Source organism: Arachis duranensis, chromosome 4 (assembly GCF_000817695.3).
Source record: "Arachis duranensis cultivar V14167 chromosome 4, aradu.V14167.gnm2.J7QH, whole genome shotgun sequence".
Classification (NCBI taxonomy): Eukaryota; Viridiplantae; Streptophyta; class Magnoliopsida; order Fabales; family Fabaceae; genus Arachis; species Arachis duranensis.
Window position 1 is genome coordinate 92,765,695 of NC_029775.3, and position 14,045 is coordinate 92,779,739.

The 14,045-nt window shown below is 30.2% G+C and overlaps 1 long non-coding RNA gene across 1 annotated transcript in view; it reads right to left on the reverse strand.

The window, feature by feature from the left end:
- Positions 1 to 8,145: 8,145 nt before the first annotated feature.
- Positions 8,146 to 14,045, reverse strand: part of LOC127746775 (uncharacterized) — a 31,674-nt gene continuing 25,774 nt past the window's right edge. Inside the window, exons 2-3 of the long non-coding RNA XR_008008506.1 lie at positions 8,308 to 13,898; positions 8,146 to 8,167 (exon numbers count right to left, since the gene is read on the reverse strand). This is a non-coding gene — a long non-coding RNA (uncharacterized LOC127746775). The remainder of the gene's footprint in view (positions 8,168 to 8,307; positions 13,899 to 14,045) is intronic.

Below are 14,045 nucleotides of genomic sequence, written 5' to 3' on the forward strand. Positions count from 1 at the left end.
TGCATGCATGATACATAATTAGTTCATCAACAACGTAAGTTTGGTTTGATATACATTATTGTCAATGTCAGATAAGCATAAACCACAATTATTCAATGATGTAATGGAATCCATGCATGTGATTTAAGCTAAACAATGCAGGTCTTATGGAAATTAATTAAAAGTTTGCTTAATTTATAAGCTTCACATACATTTGTGTGATAGATACATGATACATCCCATTAGCCGCCACTAGCTATTAGGGTGATCATCAGGAGGGATCAAATATATCAATCACACGTTTAATTTGTTCTTTAAAACCATAATATATGCAGTTGCTCCAAATGTTAGAATGGAGAGTTCTGTATTTTTGTCTCTCCTAATTAGTATAAAAAAATATTATGTAAACATAAATTTAACCACTATATATTTATATATAAATATATATTATTTAATTCTTTTTAATATATATTATATCGATTTAATANAATTTAATAACTAATTTTTTATGTATAAATATAGCATGATCGTTAATATATACAGCAGCTCTACTGAACTTGAGCTTCATTCATTGTCCTTTTTTTTTTCTACGACTAATTATTATCTGATTTTATTAATCATTTATAATCATTTTAATAAGGGAGATAGCTAATTCGAAATTTAATTTTTTTTTCATGTTCAAAAAGAAGGTTTCATTAGGTTTAGAGCTAATAAAGTGCATTTTGAAAAAATATGATAACGTGAAATGAAATTGTATTGATGAAGTTTAAAATGCATAATACAATACAGAAGTATGCGTTTGTATATCATGAGATATAACTAATGAGTTGTTACATGCTAAGATGTTTATGCTACAATGATTATAATGGCAATTTAATTTTAACAATATTTAAAAATACTGCTAAAATTAAAATGATGTTTTTTATTATTTGGTAATATTTTTTAATTTAAAAAAATAAAAATATTATTAAAATACAAAAAAATATAACTTTAATTTTAATAATATTATTTTAAATGTTGATAAAATTATTTATCCACCGTAACCACTATCATAGTAAGTATTATAGATTTCATCAACTAATTAAGATTTGAAAAATTTCTAACTTGTTAAGTACCGAATAATATTGATGACTAGATCATACTCTTTTTTTTATTAACATGATAGTGTGATATATAAGTTTTTTTTTATATTTTTTTCGTGACATAAAGTTTTTTTATATTAGTCAAATATTTTAGTCTCTAACAAATTTTAATAACTAAATCAATTCTTATATCTTATTATGTTAGAAAATTCAATCTTTATCTCAAATTTTATTTAAAAAATCAGCCAAATTAATCTATATCATTATTTAATAAAAATATAATTAAAGTCTTTAAAAAATTCAAAATTCTCATATTAAAATTTTTATACATATAGACAAATAATTCAATATATAAATTAATTTGTCTAATAAAATAAAAATTTGAATATAAATTTAATAATTAAAATTTGTGAAAAATTAGAGTATAAAAAATTCAATTGGAAGTTTGAAAAAATATTACTTTTGTTCTTTTTAGACTCCAACACCATCGCCACCTTGTTCACGTCCTAGCCAGTAGCTAGCGCAGCCCCCTCATGATTCAATGATCACTTTTTGTACATTATTATTGTCAACATTTTTAATTTTAGTTGCTTTGTTGATAGGGTAATATAAGGTCATGAAATGTAGTCAGTTGGTTGATATTCTGGTAAAGTGGAGTAAACATATTTTTGGACGAAATATTACTATCAAATAATAAAAATATGATATGTTGTACGGGTTTTTTCCCTAGTCAAACTTAGTTTTCGCTGAAGAACAAATAGTCAAATAGTTGATATTGAATTTAAGGACTTTTTATTAACTATTTTATTTATTTATTTATTTTTAGAACCTGATTAGTTCAATTAATTTAGCCATTTTCAGTTCAACCATTCTCAGTTCAACCACAAAATAAATAAATAAATAAATACAAAAGTATTTTACTTTCATTTCATGTGAGACTTCTTCTCTCATTGATATAAAACTATCAATTTGGTCTTTCAAAAATTCAGGTACTAATAAAAAAATTCTTAAAAGATATTATCGATAAAAAAATACTTGAATAATTTAAAAATGAGATAAAAATAATTAATAAATATAAATATTATTTTTATATTTTATTTTAATTAATAATTATTATTCATATACGTTGTATTATTTTATTTTATTATTTTAAAATTTGTTTAATAATATTTTAAGAATAAACAGACTTAAAAGAATGAAAAATTGGTTTTATTGAGTTTTCTAGTAGAAATCATTTTTTTTATTTTGCGAATATATTTGATATCCAATCCGAATACAAAAAGAGTGAATATTGGATCAAACTCGATCTTATTATTTTAGTGCAGATTAGATTGAGATTTTAGCCACATTCAATCCGATCCAATTCGCGAACACTCCTAAAATATATTGGTGCTAATATGAGAGTTCTTCAATTTAACACTACAAGAAAACAGCTCTATTGTCGCGCTTTTAAAGCGTGGCGAAAGGATGAAAAAATGTGACAATAGCTTTTTGCCACGCTTTTTGAGCTACTGACACGCTTTTAAAAGGGTCACATCTGCTAGTATGGCAGTTGCTCTATCGCCACATTTTTTGTGATCTATCACCATGCTTTATTTTTTGCCACACTTAAAAACGTAGCCGCATGTGAGAGATATGGCCACGCTTTTAAAGCGTGGCGATGGCGAGAGATATGGGCACACTTTTAAAGCGTAGCGATAGCAAGATATACGGCCACGCTTTTAAAGCGTGGCGATAGCGAAAGATACGGCCACGCTTCAAAAGCGTAAGATAGCCTTATCAAATTAAAAAAATCATTTTTCTGATTTTACCTTTATCATTGCACAATATAAATTTTCAGTCTTTTTTATTACCAAATTTATAAATATAGTATGTAATTTTTATTACAAGACAAATCAAACAGTAATTAGTGACATATATAATTTTTGCTATAATTGTTTTATACATTAATATTCAAATACAAAATAAATATCGAGTTCAAACTCTAATTTCTCAACAAGTTGGCATAAAAGCATAGAAATAATCAAATGGCTAATGCATCATCTCCATATATTAGTCCCATAAAAAAAAAACACTAAGACACTCTTTTTATATGAATAAAAGAACAGAAAGAATTTAAGAGTTTAAAATTGCAAGTCTCATTATATATAATGAATTCTATGCTTGTCCTCTACCAACTAACAACAAAAATGAAATTATTTAAGAAGAGATAAATTTGTAAGTCACATTATATATAATGAATTATATATGTGCTTTACCATAAAACATATCAAGAGATAAGTCACTTCAAATTAAATCAAAGCTTTCCTAAAAGTTTCTTCCACAGTTTTTATTAAAGATTATATAAATGTTAATCATCACAGAAAGCACAGATCCAACTACCTTGTTACAAGTTACAACTTGTAAGTAAATGAAGAAATTTATAAGCATTTATTCACATTCTTGTAGCACAGCATGCCAACAAAATATTTATAGAAGTGAACAAATCAATAATCTTTTTGGGGTTAAAAGATATTCAAAAGTATTATACTAGTATTAAACCCGTGCGATGCACGGACTTATATTTTAATTTGATATGGTAAATCGAAAATAATATTTTATAATTATAAATTTCTCAAGTTTAGTATAACAATATCATCGTCATTATATAATAAACGTACTTAATATGTTGTTTTATTTTTATTCAAGTAAAATGCAAATGAAACAGTTTGAAGTCTATAATATTTTTGAGCTATAAGGAAAAAGACATGAAAAAATAAGAACATATATATAACTGTAATAGTAGAATGTCAATTTTACACTAAACTTTATATTATAAGGCTAATGACAATTTATCGACAACCAAGTATTTTACTAACCTCATTAGAAAAATAATTGGCATATGATGTTATGCTTCATGTTACTCATTTTATTTCAAGTCTAAAAGTATAGTTAATAAATTAGTTATATCTACGATAAATATTTATACAAAAGTATAAATCATAATATGTTACTAAAATAAAAATACTATTTTTTTATTTAAATATTATTAAAAACTTCGTTGAATACGACATTTGTTGTTGATAAGTTTGGATTGTTGTCTTCATCTAGAAGTAGAATGTTCAGACTATTGCGACTCTTAACTCTTGACAAAGCAATGTGAAGTTGCCCATTGGTGAACACTAATTTTAGCAAGTAAAGTCCTATATGCGATAATAATTTACCACATAGTGAAATATCTTGGTTTTCAATGTTTTTCTCCTCATATATAGTACCCGTCAGCTAATAATGTCTAAGTTGTATTTCAAATACGATTTAGTTTGTTACGTTAATACTATTAGATATCAATAGCATCAGAAACAGTTTTCTCAATTGATGACCAGACCTTATTAATAGCTGCAATGAATTTTCTATCGTCAAGCAATAGTCTCATAAAATAGAAAATATCTTGGAAGCTAGGATATGTAATCCCATTAACTATTATAATAGACTCATATGTTGTGCAACGTTTTTGAATAATTACAAAATTCTCATATAGTAGATATCACATGTACCCGATGGAATATAGTTTAATCTCCTAATAAAATATTATTTTTTGCGTGGATATCATTTCCTTTCTTCTATATTATAAACAAATTGATTTGAAAACTCAACATACATTAAAGTTTGACATGTTTTAAATTCTTTGTTGGCCTCCATCCATGCTAAGAACATTTTATCTTTCCCTTTCTCTTAATTCATGATTTTCTCAAGATTATCATCGTATTTAAAGATGATATTTTGTTTTTCAGATAAATAAAAGGCAAATAATTTGTTTGCCAAAATTCTCCACAAAGCCTCCCGTGTAAACAAATACCCATAATTATAAAATCATTTAATCTCATAATACATTTTTTTAAGTATGCTTTATCTTTTATATATTTAATACCAATATATTAATAATAATATTTTAAATAAAAAGATAAAAAAATATTTATTCACCGAAAAAAAATTTTTCCTCAATAAATTAAAATTGTTCAAGCACAAAAAATATAATATAACAAAAATATTTATAATAAAATAAAATTAAAATAATAATCTAAATAGAAAATACTAAAATAAATAAATTTAAATTTATAGAATAAAATCTTGAAACAAATCTAAATAAATAAATTTACATTGAAATAAATATTAAAATTTTTAGATTTTATTTTACTCATCTAATATGTATAAGTGTTTATATTAAAAAAACTAATTATAACTTAAAAAATAACAACAACAAAAATTGTACCAAATTATATACATATATGTTTTATATTTTAAAATTTTAAAATTAAAAAATTCATAAAATTTTAAACACACTTTATAAATTATTTTTTATTAAAGAAATAGTTACAATTTAAAAATTAATAATCAATTATTTATTTTATTTTATAAAGATAAAACCAAGTATTTTTTTAAAAAATAACAACATTTTGACGATTGTTTCATGCAAGTTTGTGTCTCTCTCTCATTCTCAACTCCTTTCTTTCTTTCTTAAATCCTATTCGGTGGAATGAATGAATTCCAAAGAAGTGTTATATATATACGATAATCATAAGTCACGTTTGGCTTTTTTTTTCACATTGAACAAAAGCCAAATAAATGATTCTCTTTTAATTAATAATAATATTAATTTTTTTATTTTTTTAAATATCTCATTATAATAAAAATAGTTTAAAAATTTTAATGAATTTTAAACTTAAAGTATCATAAAATTTAATTTTAATTACTTTAAAAAATATATTTTTTTAATTAAAATTCTCAACAAATATAATAAATCATGAATAACGCATTATTCAATTTTTAAAAACTCAAGTTGATATAATATTCAATAACATCTAGAATGGATTAACATAACAAAAAATTGTTATCAATAAGTTTGTTAACTAAAAAATACAACCGAAATTATCAATAACATAAATAATTTTATCCATGAATTATACTTTTTCTAAAACAATAAAATTACCAACTAAATACGTATAATCGAACTCAGGAGTATTGAGAGTGTCAAAACTCACAAAATTAAATCCATCTCGTGGGATACTTGATAATTCTGGAAGTATGTGCATATCGATATATTGGTTTAAATGAACCACATACTCATGATGTGTAGTCATAAAGTTACCCACATTGAGTTCAAAGATAAAGATTTTCATGAGTGCCACGTTAGCATATAAGATTTTCATTTGTATTACTATAAAGATAAATGTTCTCTATATTTGATTGGCTTTAATTTAAATTTGAATTAAATTTGTAGATAAAATAAATATTCAAAATTTTAAATATAGCGTTCAAATAAAAAGAATCAACAGATTGTAAAAAAGGTGTTTTCTTAACTATAACTGAGGCGTATTAAACATGGTAGAAATCTTATACGACAAAAGTTGTTACTTAATTTATAAATAAAATTTATCTTAGCAAAATTTAAATAATTAAATATTATCTTTATTTAATTTAATAAATTTAAATTAATTTTTTCAAAAATTTTAATTTGTGAGCAAATAATTTAAAATTAAAAAATAACAACTTAAGTAAATAATAATTTATGATTTAAAAAAGTAATATGTATCTTAAAATTTAAAAAATAACAATCTAAATAAATAAATTAAAATTTAAAAAATAACTACCTAAGCAAAACAACCTAAAATTTAAAAAATAACAACCTAAGTAAAATAATCTAAGCAAATAATTTAAAATTTTTAAATAGAATTTCCTAATTAGCTAGTACAAATTTTAAATTTAAAAAAAATTATAAATTAATTCAATTTTATCGGAACAATATTAGAAACAGAATTAAGTATAGAAGAATGTCAAATTAATTTTTTTAAATAATATAAATAACCTCACATTTTAATAAGACTAGTAATTCTATTTACTTTAATATAATCTTTTGTAATTAGTATAATAGCTTATAAATTATATAAAATTTTAAAAAATATTTTCAAACTCAATTGCTTACTTAAAATTCAAAAAAAAAGTTTATTTGAATTTAAATTTAAAATTTAAACATAATACTTTAATTAAAAATTATAATTAGATTTTTTAAATAAATACACATTAAAAATCAATAACTAACTTAATTGTATCAACAATAATTCATATGAGAAATTTATAACTTTATGACATTAAATACTAAATTAGAAATTCACAGAATATCAACGGTGTGAATAGAATTAAAAATAAAACCACAAGCAATAACCAAATAACTTCAATTTATATTTAAAAAAATTCTAAATTCCAAACGTATAAATCGAAGAAAACCAAAAGAAAAATAACAACTTAAGAAAAAACAATGTTTCTACCAAAATAAACGTATACTTGATATTATTCTATTAGATAGACTCTAGAAGGAGATTCTGAAACACGTGCATTCAAATTCTCAAGTTTCATTCTCAATCTTGATCTTCTTGCAGATTGAGGTATCTCCTTGCACCTTCGAATCTTCCGACTCCGAGGATAATCACTTGGCTGATGTAATATCATTTTTTAACACTTCAGATTCATCATTGTCCGCAACTTCATTGGAGAATTCAAGTAACAAATTCTGTACAAAATACTACGTTAAATTAAAGACTTCATTCTCACTTTTAATTTTATCTCAATAATATTTTTTTAATAAAATAAAGATCTAACTTTGAGAAAATAAATAAATAAAAGATTCATTTTTTGAACAAATACCTTAGCACATTCTACTTTTCCCCTTCAATGATTGAGGATGTCTTTGAAATTGGAAGCAAATCATCGATGTAGTCAACATCCTAAAATTATAATTAGTTATTAATTATTATTTAAAAATTAGATACTACTAATTACCAAAGAAGAGAAAAATAAACTGATTTTTAATAGAAAGTGAAAAATGTGGATTATCAGTCATTTTCTTAACTTTATAAGAAGGTGAAAAATGTGGATTATCATATATTTGAACTTCAACGATGAAGAAAAAGGTCTTATCAATTAGGTTGAGAAAAAGTGTAAGTGTATCCCATAGATCTCCTTTCTACAAGGTATTACATAATATATTAATAATAAATAATATAAAAATTACCATTAAAAATATCTTCACTAATGTTTTTAGAAATAAATATGTTTTGCCTCTTTGTCAAAGACTACAAAACATGCAAAATAAAATAAAATAGAATTGATTAACAAAAATCAAAGAACAATTAGATGGGAATAAACAAATAAATTTAAAATATAAATAATATAAATTTAAAATAAAATAGAAAAATATTAATAGAAAACTCACGTCTTCATCGAGCCAAACCATCTCAATTGAGTATGGCAATGGAGAATTTCCGTAACTTGGTAGTGTCCATAACCGTATCACACATATACGTACACACAAATTGTCGATGGTAGGATTGATGTCTGCAATTTTACCAATTCACCAACCATATCCGAGGTTGAATCCGAATCGTCATTCGAAGAAGACACTATCTAATCTTCCATTGATACTACTAATAACTCTTCCATTGAATTAGGTACCGATACTATGGCCGCTCCAAAGAGGGTCACTCTTAAGGAAGCCGGTGCTTCGGATTTTGTTCTTCAATCGCTTCATGTGTGTCATCCGGATTTGAATGCTAATTTTGAGCTCAAAACCGCTTTGATCAATCTTCTACCGAAGTTCCATGGACTTCCCGCTCTAGATCCTATTAGACACCTTAGGGACTTCCAAGGTGTATGTTCTACTACTAGCGGGAAGGTTGCGATGAGGTTGCCGTTTGGTCGTGGGAATAGCTAAATAGTGGTTCTATATTTTGCCCAATGAGATTGTTAGCGATTGGAATTTGCTTAGAAGGGAGTTCCTAGACAAATTCTTTCATGTGGAAGTGATAGATAGGTTACGGAAAGAAATTTTATGCATTGTCCAAGGTAAATCGGAGACTTTATATGAGTATTGAGAACGGTTCTGAAAGTTTCTTGACTCATTCCCCAACCACATGATTGACACTCTAGTGTTGATTAGCTACTTTTGCCAAGGAATGAAACCGCAAGACAAAATCCTTTTGGATACTTCAAGTAATGGTTCCATGACAAAGTATAGAACGGCTGAAGAAGCATGGCAACTCAGCACCAATTTAGCCGAATCCACCCTACATGCTAGACAAAGAAACAATCATCCAAGAACCATCAATGAAGTTTCTTCTGGTGGTGAGACCACCGCCCTCACTAAAACCTTGGGAGAGATGACTAGCATTCTTAAGCAACTCCAAATTAATCAACAACAACCTCAACCTCCTCAACAACAACAAAGTCAACAACTGGTTCCCCAAAGAGTGTGTAAAATTTGCTCTTGCTACTCCCATTATACGGATGAATGTCCAAGTCTCCAAGATGACAATACCCTAGCGGCTACTAATGTCTATTACAACCGTTCGAACCAAGGGTATCACCAATAAGGAGGCAATTATAACCAAGGTTGGCAAGACAATTTCAACCAATGATGGAGGGACAACTATAACCAAGGAGGTAGAAACAATGGAGGAAATCAAAGGTGGAACAACAACCATCAACAATATTGTTACCAACAAAACCCACCATACCAACAAAACCAAGGAAAAAACTTGCAAACCTACTAACCACCACACCAAAGGCAAGCACCTCAACGTAATCAACCACAAACCCCCCAAATCACCTATCCTTCCCCTTCTTCCAACCAAAATGAGCCATTCTAATTTTTCAAGGACAAAAAGAACTTTAAACCACACTTGCCTCTAGTCTCACAGGTCTTACATCTACCATCCAAGCTCTTCTAGCAAGTATGGAACCACCTTCTACCCACACTACTCAAGCTTCAAGTTCTCGTGCTTTGCCCTCTCAATATTTACCCAACCCCAAGGGTGGCATCAATGCCATCACCTTGAGGTCAGACACCAAATTGCAAGAGAGGAGTCCGAAGGCACCAAATTAGACTCAAAAAGAGGATGTGGTTGAGGTAGAAGAAATTGAAGAGGAGGATGAGGCACATGAGGTAGTTGAAGAAGAAGTCAACCAACCAAAAAGCAGAGTTTCTAAGGATGGAAGTGTCTTGGAAAAGGCTACTCCAATTCCATTTCCTACATTGATAAGGAAGACCAAGAAGCATGTAGAACTTGATCCCAAAATGGTGGAAATATTCAAAAAGGTAGAGGTAACTATCCCTCTTTTTGATGCTATTCGCCAAGTCCCTAAATATGCCAAGTTTCTAAAAGATTTGTGTATGAATAAGGAAAGAATTCATTATTTAGAAACTATTCCATTGGAAAGCTCTATTTCGGCTTTGATGGGTACAATACTGGAGAAATGTGGTGATCCGGGTCCTTGCTTAGTCACTTGCACCATAGATGGGGTCCAATTCGTTGATTGCATGCGTGATCTTGGTGCCTGTGTTAGTATTATGCCTCTATCCGTTTATCATATATTGAAGCTCCCAACATTGAAACGGTCGGCGGCTCGATTTGTATTGGCAGACAAGAGCATAATACCTATGGTTGGTATTACGGAAGATGTGTAGGTGAGTATAAAGGGATGGGTCTTCCCAATTAATTTTCATATTCTTGAGATGCCGCCAAGTGAATTCGAAAGAACATCGTCTATCCTGGGAAGCCGTTCTTGAGGACCTCTCGATTCAAACTAGATGTTTTCTCGGGTACTTATTCTTTTAAGATTGATGGAAGAGTTGTGAGCTTTAGTCTTGATGAAGCCATGAGACACCTACCAGAAGATCATTCAATTTTCTGGTGTGACTTGATTGACAATGTTGTGGCCGAAGTACATAATGCTAATCTTGATGAGAAAAGTAGATTCAAGGTCCAAATGTGGGGAGCCCCCACGAATGTGAAGAGAACATCTTATCCACTCTAGTCTTACCGGATGATCAAATGCCGAGTCATGAACAAAGTATAAAGTTGAAATCACTTCCACCCCACCTAAAATATGCCTATCTTGATGAAGATCACAAGCTTCCAGCAATTGTTGCGAGGGAGCTCACCTCCCAACAAGAGGAGAAGTTACTTCGAATCTTGAGGGAAAATAAAAAGGCTATAGGGTGGAGTTTGGCGGACTTAATTGGCATAAACCCTCAAGTGTGTGAACACCGCATCTTCTTAGAAGAAGGAGCTAAACCTATTCGCCAACCTCAGGCGTTTGAATCCTATCATTCCAGAGAAGTCCGGTGTTACTACAATCAAGAATGAGAGCGGGGAGCTTATGGCCACAAGGGTATCAAACTCATGGAAGGTGTGTATTGACTATCGTCATTAGAACATGGCCACTAGAAATGATCACTTTCCATTGCCATTCATCGATCAAATGCTTGATCGCTTGTTTGGTAAATCTCGTCGTTATTGTTTCTTAGATAGCTATTTTGGGTACTTTCAAATCCACATTGCTCCAGAAGATCAGGAGAAAACTACCTTCACATGCCACTTTGGAACATATGCTTACAAGAGAATGACATTTGCCTTGTGCAATGCATCAGCTACGTTCCAAAGATGTATGCTGAGTATATTTACGGATCTTACTTGAGCATTGCATGGAGGTGTTCATGGATGATTTTAGTGTCTATGGGACTCCTTTGACTTTTGCTTGGACAAATATGCAAAAGTATTAGAGAGATGTACTAAATCAAACCTTGTTTTTAATTTTGATAAATGTCATTTTATGGTTAGACAATGTATTGTTTTAGGACACATTGTCTCTAATAATGGTATTTCTGTGGATCCAGATTTCTAGTTTGCTTTACCTTTCCTCTATGAGGGAAGTCCGTGCGTTTCTTGGTCATGCAGGTTTTTACCGACGGTTTATTAAGGACTTTAGTAAGGTGGCACTACCACTCTCCCGGTTGTTGCAAAATAATGTTGAATTTGAGTTGAGTGAAGATTGCATGGAGGCATTTGACAAGCTCAAAATTGCTTTGACCCAAGCTCTCATTGTAGAAAGGCCGGACTAGAGTAGGCCATTCGAGTTCATGTGAGATGCATCAAACTATGCAGTGGGAGTGGCACTATCTTAGCGCGAAGGTAACAATCCTTATGTCATTGCCTATGCCTCTAAAACTTTGGATGGAGCCCAACCCAATTATACTATCACTGAGAAAGAATTGTTAGCTATTGTCTTTGCCTTGGATAAATTCTGAGCTTATTTACTTGGCTCAAAGGTAGTAGTATATTCGGATCATGCAGCATTGAAATATTTGTTGGCCAAGAAGGAGTCTAAACCAAGGTTGATAAGATGGGTATTGCTTCTACAAGAATTTGATTTAGAAATCAAAGATAGGAGTGGTTGCCAAAATTTAGTGGCGGAACACTTGAGTCGCCTTAAGCATACAAAAGGCGATCTCACTCCTATCAACGATGTATTTCCCCTGAGGGCTCGCAAGCAATATCGAAAGTGATCCCTTGGTATGCACCTATTGCCAATTACTTGGTTGGTCGCACCTTTCCTCCCAAGTTCTCTAAGCACCAAAGGGATAAGCTTAAGAGCGAATCCAAATATTATATATGGGATGACCCATATTTATGGAGATGTGGTGCATACCAAGTACTCAGAAGGTGTATCCCACAATCTGAATTCCAGTCTATTTTGGAGGCATGCCACTCCTCTGAGGGAGGTGGCCATTTTGGTCCTCAAAGAACTGCAAGAAAGATTCTAGACTGCGAATTTTTGTGGCTTACACTTTTCAAGGATGCATCTCTCTTTTGTAAGTTTTGTCCACAATGCCTTAGATTTGGAAACATCTCCAAGAAGACTGAAATATCCCAACAAACCATGTTATTTTGTGAGATTTTTTATGTTTGGAGTATTGACTTCATGGGGCATTTTACAAACTCTAATAATTTCCTCTATATTCTGCTAGTTGTTGACTATGTTTCCAAATTGGTGAAAGCGATTCCCACCCAGACTGATGATGCCAATGTGGTTCTTTCTTTTGTTCGGAATAACATAATTTGTCGCTTTGGATCATCACGAGCAATCGTGAGTGATCAAGGCAATCATTTTTACAACAAGAGAATGACAGGATTTATGAAGAAGTATGGCATCATTCATAAAGTGGCCATGGCCTATCATCCCCAAACAAATGGCCAAGCCGAGGTCTCCAACCGAAAAATCAAGCACATATTGGAAAAAATTGTAAAGTCTCATAAGAGGGGGACGTGCTAAGCTTGTGATGAGCGGATAATTTATACGCTTTTTGGCATTGTTTTTAGGTAGTTTTTAGTAAGTTCAAGCTACTTTTAGGGATGTTTTCATTAGTTTTTATGTTAAATTCACATTTCTGGACTTTACTATGAGTTTGTGTGTTTTTCTGTGATTTCAAGTAATTTCTGGCTGAAATTGAGGGACTTGAGCAAAACTCTGAAAAAGGCTGACAAAAGGACTGCTGATGCTGTTGGAATCTGACCTCCCTACACTCGAAATGGATTTTCTGGAGCTACAGAACTCCAAATGGCGCGCTCTTAACGGCGTTGGAAAGTATACATCCAGAGCTTTCCAGCAATATATAATAGTTCATACTTTATTCGGAAATTGACGACGTAACTTGGCGTTGAACGCCAAGTACATGCTGCTGTCTGGAGTTAAACGCCAGAAACAGGTCATGATCCAGAGTTGAACGCCCAAAACACGTTATAACTTGGCGTTCAACTCCAATAAACGCTTCAGCTCGTGGATAGATCAAGCTCAGCCCAAACATACACCAAATGGGCCCCGGAAGTGGATTTATGCATCAATTACTTACTCATGTAAACCCTAGTAGCTAGCTTATTATAAATAGGACTTTTTACAAGTGTATTAGAGATCTCTGGACGCCTAGTCCTTAGACCATGGGGGCTGGCCATTCGGCCATGCCTGAACCTTTCACTTATGTGTATTTTCAACGGTGGAGTTTCTACACACCATAGATTAAGGGTGTGGAGCTCTGCTGTACCTCAAGTTTCAATACAATTACTATTACTTTCTATTCAATTCTCTTTTATTCTTATTCCAAGATATACGTTGCAC